Source organism: Rattus norvegicus, chromosome 20 (assembly GCF_021556685.1).
Source record: "Rattus norvegicus strain SHRSP/BbbUtx chromosome 20, alternate assembly SHRSP_T2T, whole genome shotgun sequence".
Classification (NCBI taxonomy): Eukaryota; Metazoa; Chordata; class Mammalia; order Rodentia; family Muridae; genus Rattus; species Rattus norvegicus.
Window position 1 is genome coordinate 52,314,162 of NC_141553.1, and position 11,717 is coordinate 52,325,878.

Sequence of the window (11,717 nt, forward strand, 5' to 3'; positions counted from 1 at the left end):
TGCCCCACAAGCCAATCTGAGGAGGGCAATACTCAACCGACTTTTCCTCTTCCTAGGCATGTCTAGGTTTGTGTCCAGTTGACAAAAACCTACCAGCACAACACCCAACGTTGTCCTCTGGCTTCCACACATGGGTATATACCTGCATGCAAAAATGCACTAGACACACCTGAATGCCCAACATATGCACAATTTTTAAAAAGTTATTTATGTCTGCCAGGTATAGTGAGTGCATACGTGTGAACCCAGCACTCAGGAGGCTGAGGCAGGGCAATCAAGAGCTTGAGGCCAGCCCAGGGTATCGCTCAACAAAATAATCTCAAAACAAAATCATACAAAGCATGGCTCACAGCACTGTATGGAGATTAGCAGGAAATAGTCTCTTTTGAACAATTAGTCTAGTCAGGTAAGCTAAAGAGGAAAAAGAGAATGTTTAATAGGAAGGATATTATTGTAGCTCATAGCATTATATAGTCCTACAGCCCCAACATAAAAATCAAGGTTCTCTGTTTTAGGAAGACTGCTTGAAGATCTCTTCTCCCTCTGTTTGCTCAGATTCAATGCCCTAGTCTCATCCCCAGCTCAGCAACAGAATACCTGTGGCAGGCAGCCTTCCCTGGCCCCTGGTCCCATCTCCCATGGATCCCACAGAACATCTCTTTTAACCTCCCTTCCTGGACTTATTGCTTTATCCATGCCCCCAACCCCAGCAGGCACCCCCTGCTAACCCAAGAGCCATGCCTCCCAGGGCAATACGTAGACCCACACCTCTGCTCCTCCAGATCCAAGCCTTCAGTATCATACCCAGATCTATAGCAGGAAACATGCTGTGGTCTTTCTTTTCTGATACCATCCCCAACCAATCACAAAGATCTCTCCTGCACCCTTCCTCCCCCCCAATGCCAGTATCCCAGCCTCCAATACCAGCAAGCATTCCCTATGAACACACCAGCTGAGCAGGCCAGGGAAACAGGTAAGCCAACTGAAGACCTTCACCACTTCCTGCTCTTCTGAATCCACTCTCCCAGTCACGTTCCTACCTCTGCAACAGAACAATTGTCCTTTCCCCTCTGCCCACATCTACCTCAAAACTACCCCACCTAACCTCCCTCTTCCCCACTAGTTGCTTTATCCTAGACCCCAACTCCAACAGGCAGTCTCAGCTGACCCACAGACCACTTCTGCACTTCTTCAGGGAAGCAGGCAGGCTACCTGCAGACCTTGCCCTCTCCTTCTGATCCTCTGCTTCTGTTCCTCTGGATCAAACCCAATCTTATCAACATCGCTGTAGCAGACCCTCTGTGGTGACCTCTCTTCACTGTCTCCCCTCATTCCAAGGAGTCAGAATGAGCTGATCCTGGTTGAATACTTTCCTCTCCTCCCTCCTGTGATCCGCTTCAGACCCCTGGCATATCCTCATTCCCAGCTGTCAGCTCCCAATACCCAGACACATTTTATTTGGAACACCACAACTATCAAGTGCAAAGAAAAGTTGCTTCCAGGCAGCACACAGCCATCACACTCCAAAAATTCAAAGAGGAAACATGAACCAAGACACAAAACACCCACCCAACAGAGACAAATCCAGAAATCTTCACCTAGACCTATAGTCCTTCAAAACCCAGATACCTAAATGCCAGCATAAAACCACAACCAATAGCAGCTAAGATACTATGTCTCTACTAGAGCCTGGCTATCCTCCTACAGCAGGTCCGAAATATCCCAACACAGCTGAAGCACAAAAAACAAAGGCCTTAAACCAACTAGATGAAGATGATAGAGGTCTTTAAAGGAGAAATTAATAAAGCCCTTAAAGAAACCCAGAAAAAAACACAAACTAACCACTGAATAGATCCCTTCAAGAACACACAAGCAGCAGTGGAAGAAAACTGATCAAGACCTGAAAATGGAAATAGAAACAGTAAAGAAAACAGGAAATAAGGGAATCAATGAAAAATTTACAAACTCAAACAGGAGCTACCTAGGCAGCCCTCACCAACAGGAAGGGATGAGAGAATCTCAGGCATTGTAGGTAGAAGAGAAGACATGGATACATCGATCAAAAGAATAACTCTAAAAATTCCTGACACAAAACATCCAGGAAGTCTGTGGTGTTTCAAAAGAACAAACCTAAGAAGAGTAAAGAAGAGTAGGAATTGAGATAGGAGAAGATTCCCAGCTCAAAGGCCCAGAAAATGTTTTCAAGAAAATCATAGGAGAAAATTTCTCTAAGTAGCTGGATACAAAATTAACTCACAAAAATCAGCAACCCTCCTATACACAAATGACAAAAGGACTGAGAAAGAAATCAAGGAAACAACACCTTTCACAATAGCCTCAGATAGCATAAAGTGTCTTGGAGTGACTCTAACCAAGCAAATTATATGACTTGTATGATAAAAACTTCGAGTCCATGAAGAAAGAAATTTAAGAAGAAACTCTCCCATGCTCATGGTTTGGTAGAATTAATGCAGTAAAAATGACCATTCTAGCTCTTACTCTCTTACTCTTTTACCCTCTTACTCTCTTCCCTCTCTGTCCCTTCTCTTCCGATTTCCCTCCCTGCTCTCTCTCCACATGTTCATGGGCAACCCCCCTCCTCCCCTTTTTCTTCTCCTTCTCCTCCTCTTCTTCCCCTCTCCCTCCCTCCCTCCTCTCTCTCTCTCTCTTTCTCTCTCTCTCTCTCTCTCTCTCTCTCTCTCTCTCTCTCTCTCTCTCTCTCAGCCCTAAATAAACTCTATTCCATACTAAATAAGGCCATTCTACCAAAAGTAATCTACAGATTCAATGAAATTCCCACCAAAATTACAACACAATTCTTTTCCCACTTGAGACAAGGATTTCTCTGTGTAGCCTTGGCTGTTCTGGAACTCACTTTGCAGACAGGCTGGCCTCAAATGGAGATCTGCCTGCCTCTGCCTCCCAAGTGCCGGCATTAAAGGCATGGGCCACCAGTGCCTAGTTCGAACACAGGTTTTTACAGACCTTGAAAGGACAATTCTCAACTGCATATAAAAAAAATCCCAGAATAGCTAAAATAATCCTGGACAACAGAAGAAATACTGAAGTTATCGCTGTCTTTTATTCAAGGTAAAAGCTAGGATAATGAAAAGAATGTGGTATTGGAACACAGACACATTGATCAATGCAAGTCAATTGGAGACTCAAACACAATCCATGCATACAGACAACTGATTTTTTTTTTTTGATAAAGAAGCTAGAAATACACAGTGGGAAAAAAGGAGCATCTTCAGTGAACTGTGCTTGTCAAACTGTATGTCCACTTTTGCAAAATACAGATTCCTATCTATTAACCTGCACAAAACTCAAAATGAAAACAGATGTGGTGAACCTGATAGAAGAGAAAGTGGGGAATGATCTCGAACATCCTGGCACAGGAGACAACTCCTGGACAGAATCCCAATAGCTCAGGCACTAAGATCAATCAGCAAATGGGACCTCGTGAAACTGCAAAGCTCCTGTAAGGCTAAGGACAGCATCAATTGGACAAAGCAGCAGCCTACAGATTGAGAACATATTTTTCCAACTCCTGATGGAAGTCTAATATCCAAAATATATAAATAACTCAAGAAACGATATCAGAAAACAAATAATAAAAAAAAGAGTACAAATATAAACAGAATTCTCAGTAGAGGAATCTCAAATGACTGAGAAACAAGAAATGTTCAGCCGGTTGTGGTGGTGCACACCAGTAGGATTTGCTGAAGGAGGCAGAGGCAGGAGGATCATGAGATCGAGGCCAGCCTGGGCTACACATTTGGGCTGGAGAGATGGCTCAGCAGCTAAAAGCACTGATTGCATTCTAGAGGTCCTGGGTTTGGTTCCCAGCAACCATATAGTGGCTTACAACCATCTGTAATGGGATCCAATGCCCTCTTCTGGTGTGTCTGAAGACAGCTACAGTGTACTCATATAAATAAATAAAATCTTTTTTTTTTAAAGAAATGTACAATAGACTTGGCCATCAGAGAAATACAAGTCAAAACAACTTTGATATTACATCTTTTTCACTTTCTGTGAAGAACTGAGTTGGAATTTTGATAGGGATCGCATTGAATCTGTAGATTGCTTCGGGTATGATGGCCATTTTTACTATCTTAAATCTACAAATCCACAAGCATAGGAGATCTTTCCATCTTCTGAGGTCTTCTTCGATTTCTTTCTTCTGAGACTTGAAGTTCTTGTCATACAGATTTTCAGTTGCTTGGTTAGCATTACACCAAGATATTTTATACTATTTGTGATTATTGTGATGAGTGTTGCTTCCCTAATTTCTTTCTCAGCCCGTTTATCTTTTGTGTAGAGGAAGGCTACTGATTTGAGTTAATTTAATATCTAGCCACTTGGTCGAAGTTGTTTATCGGGTGTAGGAGTTCTCTGGTAGGATTTTTGGGGTCACTTATGTATATTATCATATCATCTTCAAATAGTGACACCTTGACTTCTTCCTATCCAATTTGGAGCTCTTTAACCTCCTTTTATTGTCTAGTTGATCTAGCTAGAACTTTGAGGACTATATTGAATAAATAGGGAGAGAGTGGGGAGCCTTGTCTTGTCCTTGATTTTAGTGAGATTGCTTCAGGTTTCTCTATATTTAATTTGATGTGGGCTGTTAGTTTGCTGTATATTGCTTTTATTATGTTTAGGTATGGGTCTTGAATTCCGGATCTTTCCAAGACTATAGACATGAAGGGTGTTGTATTTTGTCAAAGGCTTTTAACAGCATTTAATGAGATAATCATGTGATTTTTTTCTTTTGAGTTTGTTTATATAGTGGATTATGTTGATGGATTATTGTATATTGAACCATCCCTGCATCCCTGGGATGAAGCTTACTTGACTGTGATGAATGATGGTTTTGATGTGTGCTTGGATTTGATTTGCAAGAATTTTATTATTTTTTGTATTGATAATCATAAACAAGATTGGTTTGAAGTTCTCTTTCTTTGTTAGGTCTTTGTGTGGTTTAGGTATCAGAGTAACTGTGGTTTCACAGGATGAATTTGATAGTGTTTCTTCTGTTTCTATTTTATGGAACTGTTTGAGAAGTATTGGTGTTAGCTTTTCTTTGAATGTCTGATAGAATTCTGCACTAAACTCATCTGGCCTTGGGCTTTTTTTTTTTTTTTTTTTTTTTTTGATTGTGATATTTTAATGACTGCTTCTGTTTCCTTATGGTACTGTTTAGATGGTTTATCTGGTCCCGATTCAACTTTTGTTCCTGGTATTTGTCTAGAAAAATCTTCCATTTCATCTAGATTTTCTAGTTTTGTGGAATATAGACGTTTTTAGTAGGATCTGAATTTTTTGAGTTTCCTCAGTTTCTGTTGTTATGTCTCCCTTTTCATTTCTGATTTTGTTAATGTGGATACTGTCTCTGTGCCCTGTAGTTGGTTTGGCTAGGGGTTTATCTATCTTGTTGATTTGGTTTTGATGATTCTTCGAATAGTTTTCTTTGAATAGTATTCTTTTTTCTAGTTGCTTGATTACAGCCCTGAGTTTGATTATTTCCTGCTGTCTACTCCTCTTGGGTGTGTTTGCTTCCTGTTATTCTAGAGCTTTCAGAAACGCTGTTAAGTTGCTAATGTAGGATCTCTCCGATTTCTTTACAATGGTACTCAGTGCTATGAATTTTCCTCTTAGCACTGTTTTTATTGTGTCCCATAAGTTTTGGTATGTTGTGCCTTCATTTTCATTAAATTCCAGAAAGTCTTTAATTTTTTTCTTTATTTCTTCCCTGACCACATTATCATCGAGTAGAGAGCTATTCAGTTTCCATGAGTACACAGGCTTTCTGTTGGTTTTGTTGTTATTGAAGACCAGCCTTAGTCCATGGTGATCTGATAGGATGCATAGGACTATTTCAATCTTCTTGTATCTTTTGAGGCTTGTTTTGTGTCCAATTACATGGTCAGTTTTGGAGAAGGTACCATGAGGTGCTGAGAAGAAGGTATATTCTTTTGTTTTAGAATGAAATGTTCTACAGATATCTGTTAAATCCATTTAGTTCAGAGCTTCTGTTAGTTTCACTGTGTCTCTGTTTTGTTTCTGTTTCCATGGTCTATTCATTTGTGAGAGTGGGGTGTTGAAGTTTCTCACTATTATTGTATGTGTCTTACGCTTTAGTAATGTTTCTTTTACAAAGGTGGTGTCCTTGCATTTGGGGCATAGATGTTTAGAATTGAGAATTCCACTTGAATTTTTCCTTTGATGAGTATGAGGTGTCCATCCCCATCTTTTTTGATAACTTTTGGTTGAAAGTCTATTTTATTGAATATTAGGATGGCTATTCCAGCTTGTTTCTTGGGATCATTTTCTTGGAAAAAATTTTCCACACTTTTATTCTGAAGTAGTGTTTGTCACTGTTATATGTTTTTTGTATGCAACAAAATCTGGGTCCTGTTTATGTATCAAATCTGTTAGTCTATGTCTTTTTATTGGGGAATTGAGTCTACCGATGTTGGGAAATATTAAAGATCAATGATTGTTGCTTTCTGTTATTTTTGTTGTTAGTGGTGGTAGTATGTTTGTTTGTCTCTCTCCCTTTAGGATTGTAATGAGATAATTAACTTCTTGGGTGTAGTTTTGGTCCTTGTGTTGGAGTTTTCCTTCTATTTCCTCTGTAGGGTTAGATTAGTAGGAAGATATTGTTTAAATTTGGTTTTGTTATGGAATATCTTGGTTTCTCCATCTATGATGACTGAGAATTTTGCTGGGTATAGTAACCTGGGCTGGCATTTGTATTCTCTTAGGGTCTGCAAGACATCTGTCTAAGATCTTCTGGCTTTTAGAGTCTCTGCTGAGAAGTCAGATATAATTCTGGTACATCTGCATTTATATGTTACTTGGCCTTTTCCCCTTACTACTTTTAGTATTCTTTCTTTGTCCTGTGTATTTAGTGTTTAGATTATTATGTGGCTGGAGGAATTTCTTTTCTGGTCCAATCTATTTGGTGTTCTGTAGGCTTCTTGTATGTTTATGACCAACTCTTTCTTTAGGTTGGGGAAGTTTTCTTCTATGATTTTGTTGAAGATGTTTCCAGGCTTTTTGCATGGGGCATCTTCTCCCTCTTCTATTCCTATTCTATTGTTTCTTTCTTTCTTTTGTAATTTATCAGTCAGATTTGTATTAGTAAATTCTCAACCCACAAAATGCCTGCACAACAAACTCGAAACTCAATTGATATAAACACAAGCTACACATCTAGATAGGACAAATGCACCCTACTTCTTATTTAATCATTTATCTAAGAAATCTCCAATACTTATGGCATGGTTCTGGCTCCTCTTCCTCTCCTTTAGGTTCCATCTTGCCTCCTCCTCTCTGTCTCCTCCTCAACCTATTATTCTTAGAATGGTCTTTTCATCATGTCCTGAATTTCCTGGATGATTTGTTTTAGGAGCTTTTTTGTACTTTGTATTTTCTTTGACTGTTGTGTCAGTACCTTCTGTGGTGTCTCCCATGCCTGAGATTCTCTCTTCTCTTATATTCTGTTGGTGATGCTCCTGACTTCTTTCCCAGGTTTTTCCATCTCCAGGGTTGCCTCCCTTTGTGATTTATTTATTATTTGTATTTATACTTTTAGATCCTGGATGGTTTTGTTCAGTTGCTTCAGCTGTTTGCCTGTGTTTTCCTGTATTTCTTTACAGGAGTAATTTTTGTCCTCCTTAAGGTCCTCTATCATCTTCATGAGATGGGATTTTAGGTCAGCATCTTGCTTTTCAGGTGTCTTAGGGTATCCAGGGTTGCAGTGGTGGGAGAACTGGGTTCTGATGATGCCAAGGTGCTTATGTTCATGGGCTTGTCTCTCGCTGTCTGTTTATCTCAGGCGTTAATGGGCCTTGCTGTCTCTGGCTGGATCCTGTGAGACTGGCTATGATGGACCTCCTTGAGTCAAGCTGTCTCTGGTTGTGGATGGGGTCTGGAGCACCATCTCTGTCCCAGGCCAACTTGTGGGCCGGAAGGCAGGGCAGGGCAGGGCAAGGCAGGGCAGGGCAGGGCAGGGCAGGGCAGGGCAGGGCAGGGCAGGGCAGGGCAGATTGAGCCCACCTTTAGAAAGTCTATTTTTAATAGAAGAAAAAAGTGATTAAAAACAAAGGCGTAGATGAGGAAAATGTTTTAGATTTATTTATAAATGTTTTGCATGTATGTATGTATGTATGTATGTATGTATGTATGTATGTGCACCACATGCATGCTTGCTGTCCACAAAGTTCAAAAGACAGTGTTTATATCTTGGAACTTGAGTTACAGGTGTGAACTCCCAAGTGAGTACTGGGAACTGATCTCAGGTCCTCTGCAAGAGCAACAAGCTCTTACTCACGGAGTCACCTTTTCATCCTCAAATTTCTTCATCTGCCTCCGACTCCTACAAGAATTATGGTTCATGTCTAACTTTAGTGTGTGTGTGTGTGTGTGTGTGTGTGTGTGTGTGTGTGTGTGTGTGTGTTTGAAAGAGTGAAAGTGTGTGTCTGAGAAAGAGAGAGAGGGGGGAGAGAGGGAGAGAGGGAGAGAGAGAGAGAGAGAGAGAGAGAGAGAGGAGAGAGAGGAAATATTAGTGACTCATGGGTTCAAACCCAGGGCTTTTGTGCCTACTAAGCATGTATTCCTACTGTGCTCATTCCAGCTCCTTTCACTGTGCTACAATTTTAAGAACCTTGGCCTAAACAAAGTTACATTGCCTAAATATCAGTAGAAACCATTTCCTTTTGATCTCTTTAGGTATATGTGTCAAGGCCCTGTAATTAGACAAGATCAATGACAAACCAACATAGAAAGGTGATACAAGGAGATGGTTCCATGGGTAATATTAATTCTGTGTTTTCTCTTCCTCCTTGGAATGGCTTCTTTGCTCGTTTCAACTATGTGGGCGACTACTGTCATTGGAGATGCGTGGGTGGTGGATAGTCCCTCTATTCCTTAAGGGGACAACAAAACAGAAGTTTCGATTGACCAAAAGGTTCCCCCACATCTGAAAACCTGAGATCTAAGACTTAACGGTGGTGTCATTTACATGTGTTACAATAATTTATCGCTCTGACGACAGGTGTTTTCCTTGCTATTGTAGACTTTGTATATAATAAACAATTGAATAAATGAACAATTGCACCATTTTGGTTTTTGCTTTCCTTTTCCTTTTCTTTTCTTCCTTTTCTTTTCTTCCTTTTCTTTTCTTTTCTTTTCGAGACAGGTTCTCTCTTAGTAGCTGTCCTAGAACATTCTACGTAGACAAGGTTGGCTTTAACTCTAATAGAGTTCACCACTATCTCCTGAGTGCTGGGATTGAAGCATGCACTACGCAGCTGGCAGCCCAATTTTAGAATCTTTTTTTTTTCACTGTTCAAAATGTACTTGGTGTTTTCCTTGGCATGACACTTGAGTGGTTGGTTCCATCATCCATATCCAGATTTTACATTTCACGTAATATTGCAATGTACACTACAGACACATATAATACAGAAAATATCCTGTAGAACATTTATGCACAAGATATGCACGATGGACTTACACACTGGAGCCAGGTTATGACTGACTGGGCCTAGGCATGTTTGGTGAGGGTGTGCAGCAGGCTCCTAGGGTAATCAAAGTCTGCACGCAGTTGGCAGTGTGTCTTGGTGAGAATGGGACTGTCACACTAACCAGGTTACCACTACACCACTTAGCAGCAGGGTAGAGCTGTGGGAACTGAGACTTTCCCCCGACCACCTCAACACAACTGTACTAACCACGGCTCAGATGAGAAGTGTGTGGTCTCCATAGAAACCCTGCTGCAGCCTGGCCAGTGAAGTGCTAGGACACTGGCAAGACTTTAGAACTGCAGCTCCTTCTGGATTCCCCAGAGGGTAGCTGCACTCTTTTTCATGCCGACCTCCTCCTCAGGAGTCAGTGTCGCTTTCACAATATCTGAGATTCCATTTTGTCCCAGGATACACGGGACGCTGAGGAAGACGTCATCATTGAGTCCGTAGAGACCCTTAATCATGGTGGAAATGGGATGCACCCGCCTAAGGTTCTTCATGTGCTCTTGGCCAAGTCTGCCACGGAGAGGCCAATGGCCCAGGATGTGTAACCTTTCAGCTTGATCACCTCATATGCACTGTCAACCACCTGTTTGTGAGCATCCTTCCACTGCTCCTTGTCTGCATTGGTGCCTAGTTCCCGGTTCAGAGACTTCCGGGAGACCCCGGCAACGTTCACACCACTCCACACAGGCACACTGGGGTCACCATGCTCTCCCAGGACCCACCCGTGACAGCTCAGCGGGTGAACTCCCAACCTTTCTCCCATGAGTTAATGGAACCAAGCTGAATCCGGATTGCAACCACTTCCAATAACTCTGCTTTTGGGAAAGCCACTGATTCTCCAAGCCACGTAGGTCAGGATATCCATTGGATTTGAGACGATGAGCAGCTTGCACTGTGGACTGTCTTCACAATGTTCGGAATGATGAACTTGAAGGTGTTCACGTTTCGCTGGACCAAATCGAGCCGGATCTCTCTCTCTCTCTTGCTGATTCCCGCCCCCCGTCCCCCGCCCCCCGTGTGATAATGACCAGCTTGGAGTTTGCATTCACTCTACAGTCTTTGCTGGAGACAATTTTTGGTGTCTTAAGGAAAGGCTGCTATGCTGGAAATCCATCATCTCTCCTTTAGCTTGTCTTCCATGACATCAACAAGGGCAAGCTCATCGGCCAAGAAGGTACTGATGGCGCAAGCCATGCCAACATCACCAACCCCAACAACTGTAATCTTGTTCTGGGGGACCCGTTCTTCCTTAAGAAGATTCACAACCAGCTGGTCCTTGAAGGTTGCCATCTTGAACTTTGAGTCTTTTGAGGCCGCTAGTGGAGGATGGAGGACGACGGTTGAGCAGCAGCATGGCCGGAGCTCAGTAACAGTGTCTCCAGCACCCCAATTTTACAATCTTGATAGGAGTTTATTGATGAAACTTTCCTCTAACGACCTACCTAAATCATTTCCTCATCATTCGACACTGTTTAATAGAATTAAGTTACATCCTTCTCTTTTTAAATGCCCTTATTTTTATTTGTGTGAGCCACTCGTGTGTAGGTGCCCATGGAGGCTGAAGACGGCATCAGAACTCCTGCAACTAGAATTACAGGCAGTCTGAGTCACCTTGGGTGGGTTCGAGGAACCGCATTTGATCTTCTGCAGGAGCAACAAGATCTTAGGTCTAATCGGACAGATTTTCAGATGTGGGGAAATTTTCCTGTCAATTGAAACAAGAGATGCCCAGATGACATATGGCAAGTTATAACTAGGTTATTGATGGGAACGAAAACTTTAATAGCTTAGAGGGTAGATCTCTGCCAAGCTCTCTGGTGCATTAAAGGCTTATTAAATATATGAAAGTTGTATATCTTTTATCTGAGAACTGAATGATCAAAGGCAAGATATAAAACCCCGATTAAAATTACTACAACAAGGGGTATTATTATATATAAGAACATGACTGGTAAAGTGTGTATGTGTGTGTGTATGTTTGTGTGTGTGTGTACGCGCGCGCTACATGTGCATATGTGTGTGCATGTGCATGTGTGTTTGCATGTGTGTATCAAGTCACTATTTCTATGAAATGAGTATCTAAATAAAATTAACTTTAGTTCTATAGGAAGACTGTTCTAGAAAGAACAAATGTACAAGCAGTATGTATGTATCTCTGGGTACTGCTCTTAA

The 11,717-nt window shown here is 41.5% G+C and overlaps 1 pseudogene; it reads right to left on the reverse strand.

The window, feature by feature from the left end:
* Positions 1–9,829: 9,829 nt before the first annotated feature.
* Positions 9,830–10,835, reverse strand: Ldha-ps20 (lactate dehydrogenase A, pseudogene 20; annotated as a pseudogene).
* Between the last annotated feature and the right edge of the window lie 882 nt (positions 10,836–11,717).